The following is a 24,156-nucleotide window of genomic DNA, read 5'->3' on the forward strand; positions in this document are numbered from 1 at the left end:
AGGGGGCTAAGCACACACCCCTGAGGGGACCCCATTTTGAGGATCAGCGTGGTAAATGTATTGTTGCCTACCCTTACCACCTGGGTGCAGCCCGCCAGGAAGTCCAGAATCCAGGTGCAGAGGGAGGTGTTTAGTCCCAAGGTATTTAGCTTAATGATGAGCTTTGTGGGCACTATGGTGTTGAACGCTGAACTGTAGTCAATGAACAGTATTCTCACATAGGTGTTCCTTTTGTCCAGGTGGGAAAGCGCAATGTGGAGTGCGTTTGAGATTGTGTCCTCTGTGGATCCCCTTAGCACCATGGCCTATGAGCAGAAGGTGTCTCTAAAGCTATCAACAGCAATAACATAATGCAACCACCAAGCACACATCCGTCACAACAGGACTCTTGATTAACCCTTGCTGTAGTAATGCCAGTCTAAAACAGAAACCCCACACACCATGTGCCAGGTTTTTGAGGTTTTTGAGGAGCTGGGCCTCTTACCGTGATTAAGCTGTCTGAGTGCTGTAACCCCACTCAGTTTAGCATATCTGAGGCGGTTGACTCTGGGAGCGCTGCTGAAGGCCTTATCTTCTGTCTGTATTTACTCTGGTATCGTCGTCTCTTTCTGAAGGGACAGAGCCACTAACGACAGCTTATGTATGACACAAACAGTGGAGAGTAGGTCATGCCTTACTACTGTTACCGTTTGGTACGTAATAGATACTGTTAAGCTACTACATATAGAATCACAATACATATATAATCACTATACATATAGAATCACACTATATATAGAATCACTATACATATAGAATCACACTACATATAGAATCACAATACATATAGAATCACTGTACATATAGAATCAGTATACATATAGAATCACAATACACATATAATCACTGTACATATAGAATCACACTACATATAGAATCACAATACATATAGAATCACTATACATATAGAATCACTATACATATAGAATCACAATACATGAATAATCACAATACATATAGAATCAGTATATGTATTGAATCACTATACATATGGAATCACAATACATATAGAATCACAATACATATAGAATCACTATAGATATGTAATCACAATACATATAGAATCACTATATTTATGTAATCACAATACATATAGAATCACTATAGATATGGAATCACAATACATATAGAATCACTATACATATAGAATCACAATACATATAGAATCACTATACATATAGAATCACAATACATGAATAATCACAATACATATAGAATCACTGTACATATAGAATCACTATACATATAGAATCATAATACACATATAATCACTGTACATATAGAATGACAATACATATGGAAAACTATACATATAGAATCACTATACATATAGAATCACTATAAATAAAGAATCACAATACGTATAGAATCACTATACACATGGAAAACTATACATATAGAATCACATTACATGTAGAATCACTATAAATATAGAATAACAATACATATAGAATCACTCACTATAGATATGGAATCACAATACATATAGAATCACAATACTTATAGAATCACAATACATATAGAATCACTATACATATAGAATCACTATACATATAGAATCACAATACATATAGAATCACTATACATATAGAATCACTATACATATAGAATCACAATACATATAGAATCACTATACATATAGAATCACTATACATATAGAATCACAATACATATAGAATCACAATACATATAGAATCACTATACATATAGAATCACTTTATGTATTGAATCACTATACGTATAGAATCACAATACTTATAAAATCACAATACATATAGAATCACAATACATATAGAATCACTATACATATAGAATCACTTTATGTATTGAATCACGTATAGAATCACAATACTTATAAAATCACAATACATATAGAATCACTATACATATAGAATCACTTTATGTATTGAATCACGTATAGAATCACAATACTTATAAAATCACAATACATATAGAATCACTATACATATGGAATCACAATAAATAAAGAATCACTATATGTATTGAATCACTATACGTATAGAATCACAATACTTATAGAATCACAATACATATAGAATCACTATACATATGGAATCACAATACAAATAGAATCACTATAGATATGGAATCACTATACATATAGAATCACTATACATATGGAATCACTAAAACTATACTATATATGGAATCACTATATGTATTGAATCACTATAGATATGGAATCACAATACTTATAGAATCGCTATAGATATGGAATCACTATACATATAGAATCACTATACATATGGAATCACAATACAAATAGAATCACTATAGATATGGAATCACTATACATATGGAATCACTGTACATATAGAATCACTATACATATAGAATCACAATACATATAGAATCACAATACATATAGAATCACTATAGATATGGAATACATATAGAATCACAATACATATAGAATCACTGTACATATAGAATCATAGGATTTACATTACATATTGTATCGTCACGTAAGTATCATTATAATATTGTATCTTGAGACACTTCCCAGCTCTAGTGGAATATTGTTTCCAAATGGCATTTAGATGCTTATATTGATGTTCATTTGTCTATACATGTGGCACTCGAGTGTCTCCATGTGTCTCTCTACTCCTCCAAAGTGATTGAGTATTAGCCGGTGTTGTTGGGTGAGCCACTCTGAGTACCAGACAGACAGACAGAGGCCACTGTTTGTCCTGTTATCCTGCCTGATTAACGACTGCCACCGCCCACCACGACACCACTATTGTGATAGATGCCGAATGGAAGGCGTCTGTTTGCAAGGCCCCCACCGCTAACCGCCTGCCGCCCGATACCCCACTCTCAGCCTATCTATATGTAAAGCAATTCATTATTGCCATTGTGATTTCTCCTACACTGCTAATTGACCAACCGACTGTGTTTGTCATTTCAAACCGCTGTCTCTCCTCACTCCGGTATTACCCAGAAGCACTCAGTCTGCGGTTGGCTTGCTGGCTTGGCACTGGCTCTTCTTTTCCTCCCACGTATGGTATATATTTAATGCATGTTGACGGTTCTCATTTCACACTGGGCGTCCCTTGGGGCTGGTAAAACATAGCCCCAGCGCTCGCAGGCCAACCAAAACCTATTTCACAACGTCGTTATGTCACAGCAAACAGCGCGTTCTGCAGTCTTACGGAGGAGCCTTGCAAAATCACTGGGCTTTTCGGATTACACTGTCTCATGAATGTCTTTGTTGTTCAGTTGTTATATCACTAAGGCTCTTTTGAAGGATGCTGCAGTATACTTACAGTATATGAACACCAGATCTTTTTTTTAATGCAAGGTTTTCATGAGTTTTGGTCGTACCTCCTCACTGAGTCAGTTCTGAGTCAATTCTGAGTCAATTCTGAGTTGTTATTTTTGCAAACCAACGAACGAGAAGATCTCATGAAATATTAGCACTTCTTTGTCTATGGGACACGACTTTGTAATTTATAAATATATATATATATATCACAGGCTACATTATGGTTCACACACTGTAATGCTATGAGTAATGGCTGTGAGCTGTAATCCACTGGTGGGAAAAGTACCCAATTGTTATACTTGAGTAGAAGTAAAGATACCTTAATAGAAAATGACTCAAGTAAAAGTGAAAGTCACCCAGTAAAATACTACATGAGTAAAAGTCTAAAAGTATTTGGTTTAAAATATACTTAACTTCTTGCGGCGAGCCATCCCGGATCCGGGATCGTGAATACAGCCTCAAGCTCATTACCATAACGCAACGTGTGTGTGTGTGTGTGTGTGTGTGTGTTGTATTTGGCGCATGTGACAAAAAAACATTTACTTACATTTGACTTTAGTACTTTTGGTTGTCAGGGAAAATGTATGGAGTTAAAATAAGTAAATTTTCTTTAGGAACGTAGTGAAGTAAAAAATAAAAGTTAGAAGTAGTAAAGTAAAGTACTGATACCCAAATAGACTACTAAAGTAGCACACACGCACACGCACACACACACACACACACACACACACACACACACACACACACACACACACACACACACACACACACACACACACACACACACACACACACACACACACACACACACACACACACACACACACACACACACACACACACACACTACTCACACCTAACCTATCTCTTTGGAAGGCAAACAGACAAGGCAGGGAGGACTATTTTCCATACCTTCACACGTTGCTGCATTGTATGTGTGTGTCACAATATAAACTCACCGGACATGAAAATGTTCATGAAAATGGTTCGCTCCTACAGATGGTGAATCACGTGGCTGTGGCTTGCTATATAACGCACGCAGACAGGCATCGAGGCATTAAGTTACTGATCAACTGAACGTTAGAATGGGCAAAACCAGTGACCTAAGTGACTTTGAGAGTGATATAATCATCGGTGCCGGGCGCGCCAGTTCCAGTATCTCAGAGACGACTGCCCTCCTGGGCTTTTCACACACGACAGTGTCCAGAGCTTACTGAGAATGGTGCAACAAACAAATAACATCCAGTCAGCGGCAGTCCTGTTGGTGAAAACAGATTGTTGATGACAGAGGTCGACGGAGAAGGGCAAGAATCGTGCAAGCTAACAGGAGGGCCACAAACAGACAAATAATGGCGCAGTACAACAGTGGTGTGCAGAACGGCATCTCAGAACACACAACTTGTCGATCCTTGTCACGGGTGGGCTGTTGCAGCAGACGACCACACCGGGTTCCACTCCTATCAGCTAAAAACAAGAAGACGCGGCTCCAGTGGGCATGCGATCACCAAAACTGGACAACTGAGGACTGGAAAAACATTGTCTGGAACGTGACAGTGAGTACTACTTTTTTTCCATTTACTTGAATGGCCTGGTCAGTCCCCAGACCTCAACCCAATAGAGCTTTTTTTTGGGATGAGATGGAACAGCATGAAGGTTTGTATTTTTTAATTTAACTAGGCAAGTCAATTAAGAAGAACTGTGTATTTACAATGACGGCCTTACCGGGGAGCAGTGTGTTAACTGCCTTGTTCAGGGGCAGAACAACAGATTTTTACCTTGTCAGCTCACGATTCGATCCAGCAGCCTTTCGGGTTACTGGCCCAACAATCTAAACACTAGGCTACCTGCCGCCCCAATCTGCAGCAACTGCGTGATGCCATCACATCAGCATGGACCAACATCCCTGTGCCCCAAAGAATTCAGGCTGTTTTGGAGGCAAATGGGTGGTCCGACCCAGTACTAGATGGATGTACCTAATAAACTGTCCTGTGAGCGTAGAATGTAGATCCGTCCTCTTCTACCAAGGATTTTGCCTTCCCTGTGACTTGAGTGGAGGTTCAGAGGCATCACTATCTCCATCATAGTGAGTTACCAAGGGAACTGGGTGAGCCATTTGAAATGAAAGGTGCACATATGAACGGAAATGGGGGTGACGTATAGCCTCACACAATCACCAGATTCACGTTCTAGACAAGCCTACAATTATATGTTCAGAGGGTAAACACGTTTTAGTTCCATTGTCCCTGTTAGCTGGGCGTGTGAGCACGGTTGTGTGTGTCTGTGCGTGCGTGCCAGTGTAGGTGTTTGGATCTGAGATGTGGCAATGCAGCAGCCTCTCATTCAGTCAGAGTGCTACATCTCCTTCATTCCTTTAGTCCTTCAGGCCAATCACTAGAAGAAAAGCAGAGAGCTTGCTAGCAATTCAAACGCCCACGTTTTTCTTTCCCCATTTAGCTCAAGGCTGTTCATCCTTACATCCAATATGAAAATAGGCCTTTTTAACATCTCTGAGAGTTTACCTTGAAAATGCGTCATCTTTATTATAGGGAGAGCGAGATGGTCAAATATGGTCATACAACAGCCTTGAACAATAAGATAGTTGTTCCCCGCCGCACTTATTTCTGCTGGTGTGACCTCTGTTGTTGTGTATCGCCGTGAGGATGGAGAGGTCTCACACCTTTTCTCCCTGTGGGCACGTCATCCCCATGGCAACCCTCCTTCAGGTGCCCTTGAATTAAGTACTGAGGAGCTGAGCCCCCCCCAACCCCTATACACACACAGACACAAACACACACACACACCCCTGAGGCTGCCCCCACCCCTCCCGCGCTGACTTTGTCTACATGGCTTTCCCCTAGACGTAGCTCTTCCCTCTCCATCTCTCTCAGCCGCTTTCTCTGTCGTACAACTGGACGTACACGTGGAATAAGTATTATCTTGACATCTCTATTCATCTTCCCTTCTTCACCTCTCTCTCTTGCTCCTCCCTTTGTTCCATTCTCAGCCTCTCCCTTTCGCTCCTCATTCCGTCTCTCTTTATCCCTCCCTCCCTCCCTCGCTCCCTTCCATCCCTCCCTTTCTTTCCTGCTCAATACAATAGCCTCCTTTGTGCGGTGTTTGAGTGAAGAGGATACCTGGGGCATTGCCTGCTGTTTGACTACAGTGTTAGCATTAGCAGCACTGTTTGCTTATGGGCGAGCCACATACATGCTGATGACCCAGCAACACTTCCAGGCAGGCAGCACTGCGGCTACACCAGCTCCAGCTCTGTGCACTCGTCCTGCGGGAGAACTCTGGGCCACGGCCCCTACGGCTGGCCCTGTTGTCACGGCTTCTGGCGATATTGAGAAGGAGAGGCGTTTGATAATCACCACGGTGGGAGGTCAGGTGGAGGGGACAACGAGCTCAGCCCGTAGGTACAGAGGCATGGCCCTCCCTTTCAGACGGCAGACATTAGTATTCTTCATTCTATTCTCCCCATCGCTCTGCAGGGCTGAGGCATACACACAGAGACAATCAGACACACACACCGGCGGAGGAGGAGAAAGGACACCTATGATACCCTGGCCGTTGTAGATAAGGCTTGTTGGTTTGACATTTGCAATCTTTTTTTCTCTCCACCTTACTGATTGTGTGTCTGTGAAAGAGGCCAACACAAGCGGGTCAAACTGAACCGTTTCAAAGGCTGACAAGCACTGCATTGTGAACAGGCGTGTGTCATCAACTCGGAGCAATTCAACGAGATTGGCGTGTTACGTACAATATCTTTTGAATGTAGTACAACATGTTATCTGCATCGGTTCCCATCCCAAACCCTTCCATTTGGCTAGAGCCCTTTCCCCCAAGTGGACCTTTGTGAGTGTGTTATTAGGCAGTGGGTGTTCAAGCAGCACTTGATGAGTACACCTATTGTACACCAGGGGATGTGTGCTACCTCAAGCCCTCTCAAAACAGATGGTCCTCCGGAGTACCCTCACTATCCACGCAGTCAACACTCGCTCGCCCGGGACACACAAGAATGCTGTATAGTATAATGGTGTGCAGTAGATACTCAATACACCGCCTTCAGAAAGTATATTACACCCCTTGACTTTTTTGATAATGTTTTTATTTATTATTATGAACCCAACCAGCCTCTTCAGAGGACAAATATATTTTTGTTTTCTTTCAGCGTTTCTGCTACATATACATACATTTGACATGTATATGTACTTTAACATACAGCAATCACTTAACAATAATACCAGACACCCCTCCACATTGTAGTTACTCCACAATTACTAACAAATGACTGTGAAAATAAGGAAGCTTGTACAGAATAAATATATTCAAAAAAAATATCCTGTTTGCAATAAGGCACTAAAGTAATACTGAGAAAAACAAATGTCCTGAATACAGTGTTATGTTTGGAGAAAATCCAACACAAAATGTCACTGAGTACCACTCTTCATATTTTCAAGCATGCTGGTGGCTACATCATGTTATGGGTATGCTTGGGAGATTTTTAGGATAAAAATAAATGAAATAGAGCTAAGCACAGTCAAAGCCCTAGAGGAAAACTTGGTTCAGTCTGCTTTCCAACAGACACTGGGAAACAAATTCACCTTCGACAGAGTATTTTGTGTAGATCGTTGACAAAAAAATACAAATACAATTAAATCCATTTTAATCCCACTCGGTAACACAACAAGATGTGGACAAAGTCACGGGTGTGAATACTTACTGAAGGCGCTGTCGTGTCTGTACTTGTGCCTCTGTTACGCCCCTGAAAACAGGGGAGAAATAATCACGAGAGTGATACGGTGTTGTTTTCTCAATTCAACTTTAAGTTCAATCATTTTACAAAAGTAACACATTACAAAACAACAGAAAAACCATTATACAAATAACACAGCAAAATATCTTATTAACAACGCACATGTTCATTCACAATCGACATAAAATGGCAGCTACTCTCTGTACGATGCTATTCTTCGCTCCAACCGAGCATGGCTAATATTACTCTCTGCAAACTTAACTCTAACTTCCTCAAGATGTTACTAAGACACACCTTAAACACTCTTGACATGTTAGCGAGTTATAACATTTAAATGACTATTTTTTATCATCAATAAAGTACCTGAAAACAGGGGAGAAATAATCACGAGAGTGATACGGTGTTGTTTTCTCAATTCAACTTTCAGTTGAATGAGAAAAGATCGCGATTTCCCCAGGAAATTAAGAGCATTTCGTAGATCACAGATGAACCCTTTTAGGCACCACAAAATAAAGTAATCAATATAACGTTTACACATTACTCTCACAATTCGTACCCTTTGTACACTTGACGGATTTTAACTTTAACACAATTATATGAATGTTATCAATCTCTATCAACTAATACTGAATGCATCTTTTTAACCTTAGATGTTATAAGATCCTCACATACTATGAACTTACTAATACTTTTTAATGTATAACAGGCTATGAATATTTCCTTTAACCTGTCACACCTCCATGCCGTGTGTGTGTGAGTGAGTGTATGTGTGTGTATCTCATAGTGATTGTGTTTTCCAGAGCTGTCAGCTTTAGGCCTCAGGCTGCTGTGTTTGAGTTGGTCAGTGTTCACTGTGCTTCTAGCTGTGGTTCGCTGCTGCAGTACGGAAGGCTATTTTGTAGGTAAGGTCAGGTACCCAGCAGGACCACAGACAGGCGCTGCATGAGCGTAGATAGCAGTACTCACTCGTAGCACCCGCTCCAGCAGGTATATCTCACTGGTCACCCCCAAAGCCACCTGTACATAGCCCATCTGTAAACAGCCCATCTATCTACCTACCTCATCCCCATACGGGTATTTATTTATTTATTTTGCTCCTTTGCACCCCAGTATCTCTACCTGCACATTCATCTTCTGCCGATCTACCATTCCAGTGTTTAATTGCTATATTGTAATTACTTCGCCACCATGGCCTATTTATTTCCTTAACTAACCTCATTTGCACTCACTGTATATATACTTTTTGTTTTCTTTTGTTCTACTTTATTATTGACTGTATGTTTGTTTGTTCCATGTGTAACTCTGTGTTGTTGTATGTGTCGAACTGCTACGCTTTATCTTGGCAAATGAGAACCTGTTCTCAACTTTCCTACCTTGGTTCAATAAATGTGAAATAAAATAAATAAATAAAAATAGATGCAACCCGGAATGACAGTAACATCAACATCATCTTCCTAACGGGAATATCTGCTGATTGGTTCCACGAGCCTCGTTATGAGACCATATGAACGTCTGCGGTGGCTGACATTCATCAGCAACCCAAGCAGCTCTTTCTACCCCGTAGCCATCTACCTAGCCAGCTCCTCTGTTTGAATTGATTTCCCCTGTCTTTCTTTCTTTCACATTAGGCCTGACAGGAAATAAGGTGTCATACATCCCCACTGGGACCAGAGATTTCTGCTGCCAGGTGTCCCCATTCATAGCTTTTCTATTAAAACCAGGGAGTGAGTGAAAGAGGCAGAGGCAGAGAGAAAGCACTTTGCCCAGCGGAGGTGCTGTGTAGAGGTGCTAAGGATCCTCTCAGAGAAAGTTTTGATCAATGCTCTGCCCAACCAGCCCCACCGCCGCCACCGCCGTTCACTGGCTGCTCATCATGTCACGCTGCGGCGCCACAGAATGGAAATAACTTTCAGATTGTTATTCTTTGCAACTGGTACATCAGTCTTTGGGTGATTTGGTAGTTCCCCAAATGCCAGCCTCCTCGTTTTCTCCTTTCAGACGGAAGGAAAAGGTGATGTTGACACTCACTACATGCAAATGTACATATACAATGTTTTGACCGTATGACAGTTGACCATGACGACAAATAGAATGGTCTTCTATGACAGTTGACCATGATGGCAAATAGACTGATCTTCTATGACAGTTGACCATGACGACAAATAGAATGGTCTTCTATGACAGTTGACCATGACGACAAATAGAATGGTCTTCTATGACAGTTGACCATGATGGCAAATAGACTGATCTTCTATGACAGTTGACCATGATGACAAATAGAATGGTCTTCTATGACAGTTGACCATGATGGCAAATAGACTGATCTTCTATGACAGTTGACCATGATGACAAATAGACTGATCTTCTATGACAGTTGACCATGACGACAAATAGAATGGTCTTCTATGACAGTTGACCATGATGGCAAATAGACTGATCTTCTATGACAGTTGACCATGATGACAAATAGACTGATCTTCTATGACAGTTGACCATGACGACAAATAGAATGGTCTTCTATGACAGTTGACCATCATGGCAAATAGACTGATCTTCTATGACAGTTGACCATGACGACAAATATAATGGTCTTCTATGTACTGGTGGATGGATTCAATGTTACATATTACACCATGTGCATGATTCATATAGTGACCGTAATGATACCACGCTTCCTCCATAAAGCACCATGGCGAAGGGATGGCTGTGTCAAGATGGCTGCCCTCCTAGAAAGTGTCTTCTCCGTCGATTCCCCAATGGCAAACTGCCCACGTAGTCACCATGCATATCTTTCTGTGGGGACTCATTTTAAGTGGTGGAGGTGGAGGACATGGTGGCCTTGTAGTGTGAGGTCCTCCTCTCATCCCGTTCCCAGCAGTCCCGGCGAGGAACTTGAAAGCAGCACCGCCAAGTGCAGGGAGGTGGCAGAGCGAGAGAAGAGCGAGCATAGCATTGAAAAGCGATGGCCGGATCTTCAGAGGGCGCAGTGATGTAATGAGCATCCGGCTAGATATTAAAGCTGCCGTGGCTCGGGCCTAGCTCTGAGGATTTGTGTCTCTGCTAGACCCCTCTCCAAAGTGGCTTGTATTATGTATGGCTGCTGCTTTGAAAAAGGTCCTCCCCTTTCCCCAAGGCTGTAGGGTTAAGGAGCTGGCGCTTCATCAGCTACTGTTCTTACTTCCCTATGTTCTTGCTTTCCCCCTCTTTCTTTCCCCCTCTTTCTTTCCCCCTCTTTCTTTCCTCTCGGTCCTGTAGATCACAGTTTGTTTCTCGTTTTTTTTAAGCTTTTCTGGTGAGAAAAAAAAAGTCAAAATCCCTGTTGTTGTTGTGTTGCTGATTCATTGTTTGGCTTAGCTGTGGTTATATTTATCAACTTCCCACAGGGGAGTAGCTTTTTAGGAATCCAGCCGACGAGTTCCCAGGCAAAACAAGCTCAGACAGACAGGAAATCGGTCCAAAATGTCACTGTTCAGGTGATGAGGCTGACTTTGAGGTGCTGTTTTTTGAACTCTGGATAATGTGATTGGTTATTCCTATGGGGATGGGCTGACACATTCCAAAGCAGAAAAAGAACGAGGGAGAGAGTTCCTGACGAAAGAAAGAGTTGTGCGAAATACTAATGGCGAGATGCTGCTGCATGATGTGTCTTTTATTCTGGTGTCCAAATACGTAATCAGTGGGTTTTATCTCATCTTGCCTCTATGACAAAATACACATAAAGATAGTCATGTTTAATTGGTCTTACTAGTAGTAGTGTCAGCTGTTGTACAGTAATAGTGAGTGATAGTCGATATAGAGTATTTGCTGGTGAAGCTGGGTAAGAAAAGATTGTTAGCTTGCTTGGTTCATCAGCCCTCCTGCTCTGCCAGGCAGCAGTGTTTCTGGGCAAGGCTTTGTTGTCTCTGCCGTGCATCTCCTAACAGGTGTCGTGTTACCTGAGTGATGCTCCTCCTCCTTCTCTGTCCTGTCTCTCTTCAATGCTCTAATCACCACCTGGGTCGTTAAAGGAAAACGCCACTATCTTTTATTCTTTCTTTTTTCTCATTTGTCTACAGTCCCAAAATGTTGTGCATGTCAGCAATCAAGTTTAGAAGAGATTGGAAAACACGTCACTGTGACGACGTGACCAGGTGACACTTTGCTTGTTGAAAAGTTGCTTTGTGACATGTGAAACATTGGGGCTTGTTATTTAACTACTCCCATACTCAGACACTATTTCTCATCATCCCACAATTCATTGGGAAATTACAACCATGTATTTTCGATGTTGTAATATTATTAAGTTACGCTAGATTTCACTGACTGTGAATGGGATGCCGATAGCGGAATGTAAGTCTCGATGGCGCTGGATAGGATATTGGAATTTTGATCTTATTCTTTACGTGAATCAGGTTTCTCAGTTCAATTATATTACTGTATGTATGTGGTATAGGTACGGTATATAGTCTATATAGTGCATATGACTATACTAACCAACATTTCCCTTCTGCAGTTGTCTGTGAAACAACCCCACAGAGAGATATGTAACCTAGAAAATGGAGCCATCTAAGAAGTAGACAGACTATATCCCCTGCTGCCTCGCCCACGCAAAGTCACACACACACACACACACACACGCAAGTTTATGAGACACACGCACACACAAACACAAACAAATTTCGTAGCCGAACAGGGGATGTGGAAAGAAAACCATCAGAAGTTGGCTCCTCCGTCTGAGACATCTGTGTCAGGGCTCTGATGACTGACAGACACTCTCTGAATCCATCACACTGAAAACCCTCCCCATTCGCTGCTGCCCCCTGCCACTAACGTGCCAGCATGTCATCTGCTCAGAACAGCCCACTGGGCTTAAATCAGAGGGAGGAAGGGACAAAGAGGAGGAGAGGAAGGGGGGGGGGGCAGATTAATTGAGGCAGTGGAGGAAGGAGAGAGACATGCACAGTAGGAGTTGGGGAAGGAGGGAGGAAGAGAGGGAGGGAGGGAGGGAGAGGGATGCTGAGAGAAAGATTAAATCGGCAGAACAGTGCGTTTGAGGCCCATCTAGCTCATCCTCTAACACAGTGTTTCCCAAACTCGGCCCCGGGGCCCCTGTTTTGTTTCAAATAATCAAAGGTTGGTGATGAGTTGGTTATGAATCAGTTGTGTCGTGCTAGGGAAAGACCAAAACGTGTACCGGGTGGGGGGCTTGGGATCGAGTTTGGGAAACCCTGATCTATGACCCACTCCCTGGGATCCATAGGACCCTGCTCTGAGCTCTGAAGCCCCACTTGGACCCACTGTTCTAGGCCACAATGCCTCAGCGTCTTCCTTCAGAGCTCCACTCCACCATGTTACCTGGGAGGAGTGCTTGGATTTTCTCCATTTCTGAAAGGTGCAAGTCTAAAGCCCTAGCTATGGAAATGGTATTCACCCATGGAGCACACCTAAATAATGCAGAAATAATTGACCATGTAGCCATCTTGGAGATATCTCCACTTCAATTTGAAAATGTAGCATTAGATCACTGCTCTGCCTTTTGGCTAAGATCAAGTGTCATATCTTCTTAACAGTTTAATATCTGATACCTATTGGTGGACTACATATTAAATGCTCCCGAGTGGCGCAGTGGTCTAAGGGACTGCAGTGCAAGAGGTGTCACTACAGGCCCTGGTTTGATTCCAGGCTGTATCACAACAGGCCGTGATCAGGAGTCACATAGGGTGGCCCACAATTAGCTCAGTGTCGTCTGCGTTAGGGTTTGGCCGGGCTAGGCCGTAATTGTAAATAAGAATTTGTCCTTTACTGGCTTGTCTAGATAAATAATGGTTCAATATTTTTTTCAAAGCATACAATGGCCGCTAACACACACTGACTGTTAACACAGCCGTGGGTGTAGACCGTGTATCGACATGTGATGCTAAGGCTTTTAACACAACCAGATATACAGTATACCTGTGCTCATAGGATTATAATAGAGAAGTAGTGTGGCACGAGCGGGTCAATATTCACTCGTGATAGCGATGACATGGGAGGCTATAAAATAGATTGCCGCTGTATGATGATGATGCTAAGGGAAAGGGGGATCCCTAGTCAGTTGTACACCTGAATGCCTTCAATCGAAATGTGTCTTCCGCATTTAACCCCAACCCCTCTGAATCAGAGAGGTGCGGGGGGCTGCCTTAAATCGGCATCCATGTCATCGGCGCCTGGGGAACAGTGGGTTAGCTCGGGGATTCGATTCAGCAACCATTCGGTTACTGGCCCAACACTCCAACCCGCCAGGCTACCTGCCGCTAAGGCACCAGGGGGGGAAGGGGATCCTATTGGGCATAGTACAATGGTGCCCTGGCGTCTTCCTTACGAAAGGAGACGTGTCTTTAATCTGTCTGGGACGATAACCGTTACGTCTGCTTGATCTAAGCGGGGGGAGACAGAGAAGAAAAGGCTTATCAAATGGCCTGTATGTAAAGCAAATCGCTCCGTCTTCCCTCTCCAAAGCTTACGCCCTCATCTTCCTACTCTTCCTCCTCAGTGCTACTACTGTGCTCTTATTGGGTGGAAGAGAATTGACAGCCAATGGGCAAAGTCTGTTGGCGGGATCAGCGGCTCAGAGTGGCAGTAAATCAGGAAGCAGACATTTGAGGCTCACAGTATCCTCCTAGCTGGCTTCACTTGATCATTAGGATGCAAATGAACAAACTTGACTTGTTAATGCTTGTTTATGCTCGAGGTCTAAATACCTATTTTCTCTCCCTTCTCTGAGTATTCTCTCTCTCCCTCGATCCCCCCATTGCCCAAATTGAAACGGGCATCTAACATTTTCTCTAAATACTGGGAAATTCACATTTAATGTGATTCAGTAATTTGGGCCTCTCTAAGCATTTTTCTATTAAACATGTATATGGTGTCTTAAAAAAGCTTGGGGCCGCCCACAGTAGCACAGCACATTGCTGTTGTATATTCATCGAGCCGTGGTGACGAGTGGCCAACACAGTGAACTCTGATGATCCTGCTGTCTAGATGTGATGATGTTATCTCCACCTCATCCAGTATTGGCTCCTAGAACAATGGGGATCAATAGTCTCTTGTTCTTTGGCGATACGATTGATGCAGTACTTCACAATTGTCTTTTAACACGCATATCTTATTGGAGCAAGATGTACTCTGGGAAAGGTAAGGAGGTCTGAGGAATAAGTAAACCCGAGGTCCTTCAGAATGGCTTTGCCCCTTTACGTTTCTAGCTCAGGTGAGATGGATTGCTAGCGACTAGCGTAACAGCTAATTACTACCCAAACAAACAGCTTCCATCTGGGCTTGATTTCTCAGGGGCTGTCAGCCGACGTCTACCCCTCTGTCTGGCTCCTTGAAACATGGCCCCGTCTGGGGGCCGATGACACTCAGCAGCCATGATTTATTGCCCGTTTTAGCCCTTATCGGTGCTTCCTGCGGCACTTTACCTCGTCTTCCTCTTGATTAACATCTCCCCCTTGTTGTGGTGCTCGGTTTTTACCACCCATTCTTCTTTTAGAGGGGGGTTGGTGAAGAGAGGAGCGTGAGAGCGAGCAAGGGAGTTGATAGTTTGGGTGATTTGTGGCCCCTCTTGGGAACCATGGTTTCCATTGGGGGGAGGTCATCAGCTCCCCGTCTCAACTCCCCCCGTGGAGGAAATGCTTTCCTCATCTGTCAGTCATCCGTCTTGCTGTGTCAGTTTCTCCCCCCTCGCTGTAGTATCTCAGGCAGGGAAGTTCCCAGTCCGCCAGCTATCTATCATACTACACCCACAGGTGTAGAGATTATGGTGCACAGGCAACACTTAAGGGATTAAAGGGTACTACTGCAGTACTACAGTTTAGCCAGTTATGATTGGCTCTCAGTCTTTTATAAGTGTCAAGAGTCAATCCTATCCATGTTGTTGTAAGGCCACTGTTGTGCAACTGTAGAGCTCATAATTGAATTTCCGTTGCTGAACAAAATAAGGAACTCTTGGAAACAAGTGAGTCCTCTTATGAAAAGTCTATAACTGTATAACTGTACTCATCCAATTTGGTGATACAAACCTTGCAATCAAAACTTTTGTTTCAGGCTACTGTGAGCTGATTGGCCCCTTGAAACCAGAATAATTTAGCGTGACTATACTGATCCAATCAGAGAATGGCTTCTGACTGTATTGGCATGAACATACGTAGCCATTTTTAGCTCCGGTTATAGGTCAAATTGATTTAAAAAATGAATTGACAATAGACTGCACTGCTGAGTACTCAGACAAGCTGAAAAGCATAGATCAGACTCCAAACGCATCCTGCTCAGTGATTGGCTCCATTTTAACAATCATAAGAGACATAAGTGCCACACAACCCCGGTATTCACGTGCACTTTTCAAATGACTTCCTAAGTGCAATTTGATTTGAGCTGCGTTCCCTTCCTGCCAAACCCATTTCCCATGTTAAATGTTGAAAGATTGCATGCGTTTTCCCATTTGAAAATTATACACCTGCCCCAAATGAAAGGACTAGAGTTTATCAGAATTTCCCACCAGTCACATTAATTACATGGTGTCATTTTACTCCCAACCGTTGGTTATGCTCTGTCAAAGCTCAGCGCCAATTATAATTACACTCTGGCATGCTGGGAATTAGCACTGTCCACAAGCGGTCGTCTGGACGAACATCTGCAGTGGTGATGCGGACATAGAAATGCTTCCTCCGCTTCTAATTGAAGTTCCAGGTCACATAACTAATGTAAAGCTAATGTACAGTATGTATCTTCATGTGTACATGAGCATGTTCACTAGATTTACATTTAGCTTTCCCTGATAATGTTTGCATACTATGTGCTGGGAGTCTGTGGGTTTGTGTTTGAGGGCTCCTGTGATTCTATGTGTCGCAGGAGGCCAGGTAGATGGAGAAGAAGAACGGAGGGGAGCGGAGAGATGCAGGGGAGAGAAGGCACTGTGATTTCTCTCTGTCTTCGCCACCGAGAGGTGACCTCTAACTCGGCGATATGAAGTGTCACGCAACATTACCTCTCCCTTCTCCCAGACGCAGATGTTTTATTTTTTGCGCCACACCGCGGAGGGAAAACAATTCCTTTTCCTCTTTGATTAATGTCTGATACGTGGGCTGCCGGGACACAGGCAGGGGAGGTTGTGGAGAAAAGAAAAAGGTTTCCTTTCTTCTCTTCTCCCTCTCCCTTTCTCTTGTATGGTTCCCTGTATCAATTAGTCTTCGTGACTGGGTCTGCCCTACGTCTGTCCGGTGACTGGGTCTGCCCTACGTCTGTCCGGTGACTGGGTCTGCCCTACGTCTGTCCGGTGACTGGGTCTGCCCTACGTCTGTCCGGTGACTGGGTCTGCCCTACGACTGTCCGGTGACTGGGTCTGCCGGTGACTGGGTCTGCCCTACGACTGTCCGGTGACTGGGTCTGCCCTACGACTGTCCGGTGACTGGGTCTGCCCTACGACAGTCCATCCGTCTGTCCGGTGACTGGGTCTGCCCTACGACTGTCCGGTGACTGGGTCTGCCCTACGACTGTCCATCCGTCTGTCTGGTGACTGGGTCTGCCCTACGACTGTCCGGTGACTGGGTCTGCCCTACGACTGTCCATCCGTCTGTCTGGTGACTGGGTCTGCCCTACGACTGTCTGGTGACTGGGTCTGCCCTACGACTGTCCATCCATCTGTCTGGTGACTGGGTCTGCCCTACGACTGTCTATCAGTCCATCCGGTGACTGGGTCTGCCCTACGACTGTCCGCCCGTCTGTCCATTGGCTGGGTCTGCCCTACGACTGTCCGCCCGTCTGTCCATTGGCTGGGTCTGCCCTACGACAGTCCATCCGTCTGTCCATTGGCTGGGTCTGCCCTACGACTGTCCATCCGTCCGTCCGATAGGGTGGTTAATTACCATGGTATGAGGCCCTGACTCCCACCTGTCCCAGTCCATCTCCCACCCAGCATGGGTGGTAATTACCTGTCAACGCCACACCATCAGATAACAACACTGACATTCCATTGGATAAAGTGTCTCACTCTTAACCTTCAACGCCGATTCATTCTTTTTTTTCACAGTGAGGAAGGAATAAGAATGTCAAATGTCATTGGCGGAGCTGGCTTTTAGGGGGTTTGGCATGTCGTGTGTGATCTTAATCACACTTGGGCCCTTTGTGATGTGATGGTGGTCTGGCTGGGGTTTTATGGGGAGAAATGCCAGCGGTGACACTGTGACAGGCTGTCCCCGTGGAGGGAGGCTGCCAGAAGGATATCAACTCTGACATGTCAAAGGTACGGCGATGGGCTGACGACGACGCAGGCAGTGGTGTCATTGATTGCTCTGCCTAGCGGGCCTGTCAAGTGACCGGGTCCACGTTGTTACGTGGCCATGCTGTTAAACATTAGATACAAAGCCAACATTCTGGGGTCTGTGGGGGCCAAGGAAACGACAACCCTGTAGTACGGAGAGCCCTCTGCTGGGCTGAATTTCTGCAGAGAGACAGAAGGAGGGGGAGAGATGGAGAGGGAGACAGGAGGAGGGGGAGAGATGGAGGAGGAGACAGGAGACAGGAGGAGGAAATGGAGACAGGGGAGGGGAGATGGAGGAGGAGAGGAGGAGGGGGAGACAGGGGAGAGATGGAGGAGGAGACAGGAGGAGGGATGGAGGAGATGGAGGAGGATGGAGGAGGAGAGATGGAGGAGGAGACAGGAGGAGGGGGAGATGGAGAGGGACAGGAGGAGACAGGAGATGGAGGGGGAGGAGGGGGTGAAATGGAGGAGGAGACAGGAGGAGGGGGAGAGATGGAGGAGGAGACAGGAGGAGGGGGTGAGATGGATGGAGGAGGAGGAGGAGGAGGAGGAGGAGACAGGAGGAGGGGAGAGATGGAGGAGGAGACAGGGAGGGGAGAGATGGAGGAGGAGACAGGAGGAGGGGGAGAGATGGAGGAGGAGACAGGAGGAGGGGGAGAGATGGAGGAGGAGACAGGAGGAGGGGGAGAGATGGAGGAGGAGACAGGAGGAGGGGGAGAGATGGAGGAGGAGACAGGAGGAGGGGGAGAGGTGGAGGAGGAGACAGGAGGAGGGGGAGAGATGGAGGAGGAGACAGGAGGAGGGGGTGAAATGGAGGGGGAAGTCAGGAGGAGGGGAGAAATAAAAAGTCTGAAAAGTAAAAGAGTGTTGAAAAGTAACTTGAAAACTGAGCTGTGTGTACAATAGTTGTGTGTGTGTGTGTATGCCTACTTGAATGTTTTGGTGTGTGACGGAGATCTGTTGCCAAACCCATTACGGAACCGTGCAGCACATCTTAAATTGCCATATTTTTGTCATGGACTGCTCTCCTAAGCGCAATTTTTTTTGGAGGAGTGGAAACAGGAAATTCATCATAAGGAAGCAAAGTGAAGTAGGCGGGGGAGGGTTCTGAAAAGGGGTGAATGGCCCTAGCAACCAGAGGATCTGGAAAGGTGACTTTCAATCTCAAGAAAGTAGTGCTCGACATTGCGAAATGATTGGCAGGGGAATATACATCCACCTTGCTCTTTCCACAGCAGAACGTTATTTGCCCAGGTATTAAATCCTTCAGCACCGTTTAATATATTGGTTACAGCTACGCAGGTTATGTTTGATGATCTTTTACTCATATTTGCACAAGGCACTCCCGTGTGAAGACACTTCCACTTAATAAGGAAGCAAAAAAAGGGTTGTAGCTAGACATAATACTTGCAATGTCCCTGGCTGAGCATCACCGCAGACCAAACCCACTCTTTATTCCCAATTTGTAAGTCGCTCTGGATAAGAGCGTCTGCTAAATGACTTAAATGTAATGTAAATGATTCTGAAGAAAATGCAGTAGATGCCAGAGAGAGGACCTCTTGGATTGGATACCTGACTAGAGACATTCATCTCTGGTTACAGGTGGAGATTGAGCAATTGTCTCTTGCGTCTTGGAAGGTCAACGGTACCGTCTGCATTGGAGCCCGAAAGGCCAAGTGACCAGACGCCGACTGAGATCAGAGCAGAGAGACAGGGGGGAGGAGATGTAGAGGCCAGGCAGGGGTGTCGGAAGTGGCAAACGTTAATTCTGCCCATCAGAGTTCCATGGCTTGAATGCAGCTCAAGAGAGTATGGCTTGTGGGGGAGGGAGAGCGGGTGAGCACTTTGGTTCAAATCACTGTCATTATGCAGCGCGGCCTTGTTTGCAGGAGTGTAATCAGACAACACAGACATCAGCTAATATGTGATTTTTTTTCATTAGCCACCAATGCAGCAACCTTTGAGGCTATTGATGGTTGTTTAGCGGGATGGCTTTTGTTGAATGGAAGGACTAAGGGACAGAGACCATATCCAGGGTGAGCTATCAGTCCAGTGGTTATTAACCAACGGAGGGACTGACAAACAATGTTCTCTCTCTGAAAGCCGCTGTTTAGAAACGTTCCCCGATGGGCAATTGCAGGACTAGGAAAGGACAGATGGTGGTAAATGCTACTATTGTGTCTGTAATGTGGCATTGTATGCTGAGGCTGACTTTATTACATGATCTGAATAGCCATTCAGCAGATGTTGTTAGCCAGAGAGACTTGCCTCACAGTCGGTGCAGTAACAGTCAGGAACATTTCTTGAGGCAATTGTGACAATCAACCCCGGAACTTTGCCACCATCTAACCAACCAGCACTCGCTTTGCTCTGGACTCTGCTGAACAATGGCCAGCAGACAGTTTCTAGGCCTCCTGCTTGTGATTCGGTGGACAGAGCATGCGGATGCAGTAGAGGTGAAGCGTCAGCTGTTTATCAGTATATCGGTCCCAGCTTTGAAGCGTTTGCATAGACTTTGCCTTCCAGATGATATAGGGGTGAACAGGCCATGGCTTGGGCCTATCATGTGACCCAGAATATTACCCAATAGAGCAGGACCCAGATCCGGGGCAGAGGAGCCAACAAGCCCAGTAAATACGCTCCATTTTCTTATTCATAACCCCCAATGTTATTACCTGGGCCTGCCTAACTGACTAACGCTTATCTCACTGTATAGGAGAGGCAGAGTGAGATAGAGAGACCATTGGGCTGCCAAAGTACACCAGTGGTGGTCAGAGTGGAAAGTTAACACCAGCCACGTGTAACCAGGGCTCCCGGGAAGGTGGAATGGCCGGTGGGGCAGCGCTGTTACCCGCTGAGTTGTTGAGGGGCAGTGGGGTTACCACCGTGGCAGGCTGCCCCCCAGACGACCCGTGGAATTGCTCCAGCAGTATGTCCAACGCCCGGTCATGGCGCTCAGATACCAGTGCCTACCAATGGGTCTGCTGGGTCAGTCATGGCCAGGTCGTACTATCAGGTATGAAGGTAAGACCCAGATGCAGACCACGTCAAATAAACAATAGTTTCATATTCCAACAAGGACAGGCAATAGACAGGGCAGAGGCAGGCAGAGGTCAGTAAACCAGAGGTGGGGCAACGGTACCGGGCGGCAGGTAGGCTCAGAGTAAGGCAGAGGTCGGTTATCCAGATGGGGGCAAAGGTACAAGTCGGCAGGCAGGCTCAGGGGCAGGAAGAGTGGTCAGGTGGGCTCGGAGTCAGAACAGGCAAGAGTCAAAACCAGAAGTACGAGAAAAGAGAGACTAGAAAAAGCAGGAGCCTAAACACAAACCGCTGGTTGACTTGAACAAACAAGACAATCTGGCAACAGACAAACAGAGAACACAGGTATAAATACACAGGGGATAATGAGGAAGATGGGCAACACCTGGAGGGGGGTGGAGACAATCACAAAGACAGGTGAAACAGATCAGGGTGTGACAAAAGAGGCAGCTGAACATTTTTGTCTCACCTATAATGACTCAAATATTTGAGTGTACATTGTGCTTGACTGTGTGCTCCTGAATTTCAACTTAGGTGCACATGTACTCCTTGTAAGAAATATCAGCGTAGAACTTTAATCCTAAATAAGCTGTACAGCATTTTGTGGCAGGGCGCTTTGTTGATTCTCGATGTTCAGTTGTACAACTGTTTATTTGTATTTGAAATACATTGATAAAGCAACTCTGAAATGTAGCAAAATATCAAATAGATTCTTACTAATAAAACATTTCCTGTTTTAGAAACATTACAAAGCATAAATCATCCGTTTAGTGATTGTTTTGTGTGTAATTATGGCAAATGAAATGTTGCTCTGTTAAAAAATCTGAGTGGCTGGTAGTTTTTTATATTTACCTGCCACAGTGGCTGGTGGACCAAAAAGTGAATTCCCCACCCGTGTACTGGTATCATGATAGATAGTGAGTGGGTGGAGTGTTTTGGTGAAGGACAAAGAAAGCAAACCGAGTAGTCACATCAGCCACTGCAGTTCAATGAACTGAATTCTGTCAATAGCTCACCTGGGTTCCGAACGGAAGCTAATCACTGAGCGATGTTGTGTCCTCAAAGGAAGGGCAAGACGTTTGTTCTCCTGAAGCCAAATCTGACACAGCTTGTTGCTCAGGAAATATTGATGCTTGGTAGGGGGCGTCTCCCAGGCAGTATCCAGTTGGAGTCAGATTGGCAGGTTGATCACTTCCTATTAAAACGACAAGGGCTCTCATCACACAGCCCAGCAGGTGGTTACCGTGGCGACGGGGTCGCCAACCAAAGACACCTTTGAAGGACCCCAGTTTGCCAGGCTGTCCAGGAAATAGCTTTCTGACCAGATGTCTGAAGCTAGGTGCAAAATATTGTAGTTATTAGCACTAAACAGAAGAAAACAGATTGAAACAGGGAGGGACTACATGAACATGTTCAGTAGGATATGATCATTTTTGCCTATGTTGCAAAATACACTATATATGCAAAAGTATGTGGACACCCCTTCAAATGAATGGAAGAACTTCACTGGCCTGCACAGAGCCCTGGCCTTTAACCCCTTCGAACACCTTAGGGATGAATTGGAACGCCGTCGGCGAGCCAGGCCTAATCGCCCAACATCAGGGCCCGACCTCACTAATGCTATGGTGGCTGAATGGAAGTATGTCCCCGCAGCAATGTTCCAACATCTAGTGGAAAGCCTTCCCAGAAGTGTGGAGGCTGTTATATCAGCAAAGGATGGGATGTTCGAAGAGCAGGTGTCCACATACTTTTGGTCATGTCGTGTATGTTGCTATGGTGTGAAGAAATGAATACTTCCTGAAACTATACTTAGGTTGTATAGTCCTGTATTGTCATCTGTTTCTATAGATCTTCTAAAGACACATAAGACAACAGATGTGGACAGAAGAAGTGGAGCTGAATGGTGTCTTATCAAAGCTGCAGAGGGGAAGAAAGGAGGAGAGAGAGAGGGGACAGAAAATAAGAGGAAGAAAACATATAGAAACAATGAAAAGGAAGAGGATGGAGAGAAGGGGGAAGTAGTGAAGCCTACATGAAGAGTAAGGGGTGAACAGGATGAAAGAGGGAAGCAGCATGTTCGGCACCTACCTAGGGCTATCTGTATCAGGGGTAAGGCCCTAACTCCGCCAATTAAAACTTTCTCAGACTTGCAGTGCCAGCCTGCTTCTGTTATGCAAAAAAACTCTCTCTCTTTCTTTCTCTCTCCCTCTTTCTTTCTTTCACTCCCTCGCAAGCTCTCTTTTCTCTTCTGTGTGGATGAGTCCTCTGTTCTTTTGATGTTCAAACCATGCAGAGAATATCACTCAGCAAGAGAGAAAAAGAGGGGGATTAGAGAGCAAGACAGAAATAAAGAGAGAGAAACAGAGAGAGAAACAGAGAGAGAAACAAAGAGAGAGACACAGAGAGAGAGAGAGACAGAGAGAAACAGAAAGAGACAGAGAGAAACAGAGAGAGCGAGACAGAGAGAAATGTAGAGAGAAACAGAGAGAGAGAAACAAACAGAGAGAAACAGAGAGAGCGAGACAGAGAGAAATGTAGAGAGAAACAGAGAGAGAAACAGAGAGAGAAACAGAGAGGGGAGCAGAGAGAGAGGCAGAGAGAGAAATAGAGAGAGAGAACAGAGAGAGGGACAGAGAGAGAGGCAGAGAGAGAGAGGCAGAGAGAGAGAGAGGCAGAGAGAGAGAAACAGAGAGAGAGAGGCAGAGAGAGAGAAACATAGAGAGAAACAGAGAGAGAGAGGCAGAGAGAGAAAGAAACAGAGAG

General features: G+C 44.9%; 1 protein-coding gene and 1 pseudogene across 1 annotated transcript in view; both read left to right on the forward strand.

Annotated features, from left to right (window-relative positions):
• The window catches only part of LOC118392701 (neurexin-1-like), a 1,157,590-nt gene that overhangs the window by 830,544 nt on the left and 302,890 nt on the right, over nucleotides 1-24,156 (forward strand). The window lies entirely within an intron of this gene.
• Nucleotides 13,581-13,674, forward strand: LOC118371117 (uncharacterized; annotated as a pseudogene).

This window comes from Oncorhynchus keta, chromosome 13 (assembly GCF_023373465.1).
Source record: "Oncorhynchus keta strain PuntledgeMale-10-30-2019 chromosome 13, Oket_V2, whole genome shotgun sequence".
NCBI lineage: Eukaryota > Metazoa > Chordata > Actinopteri > Salmoniformes > Salmonidae > Oncorhynchus > Oncorhynchus keta.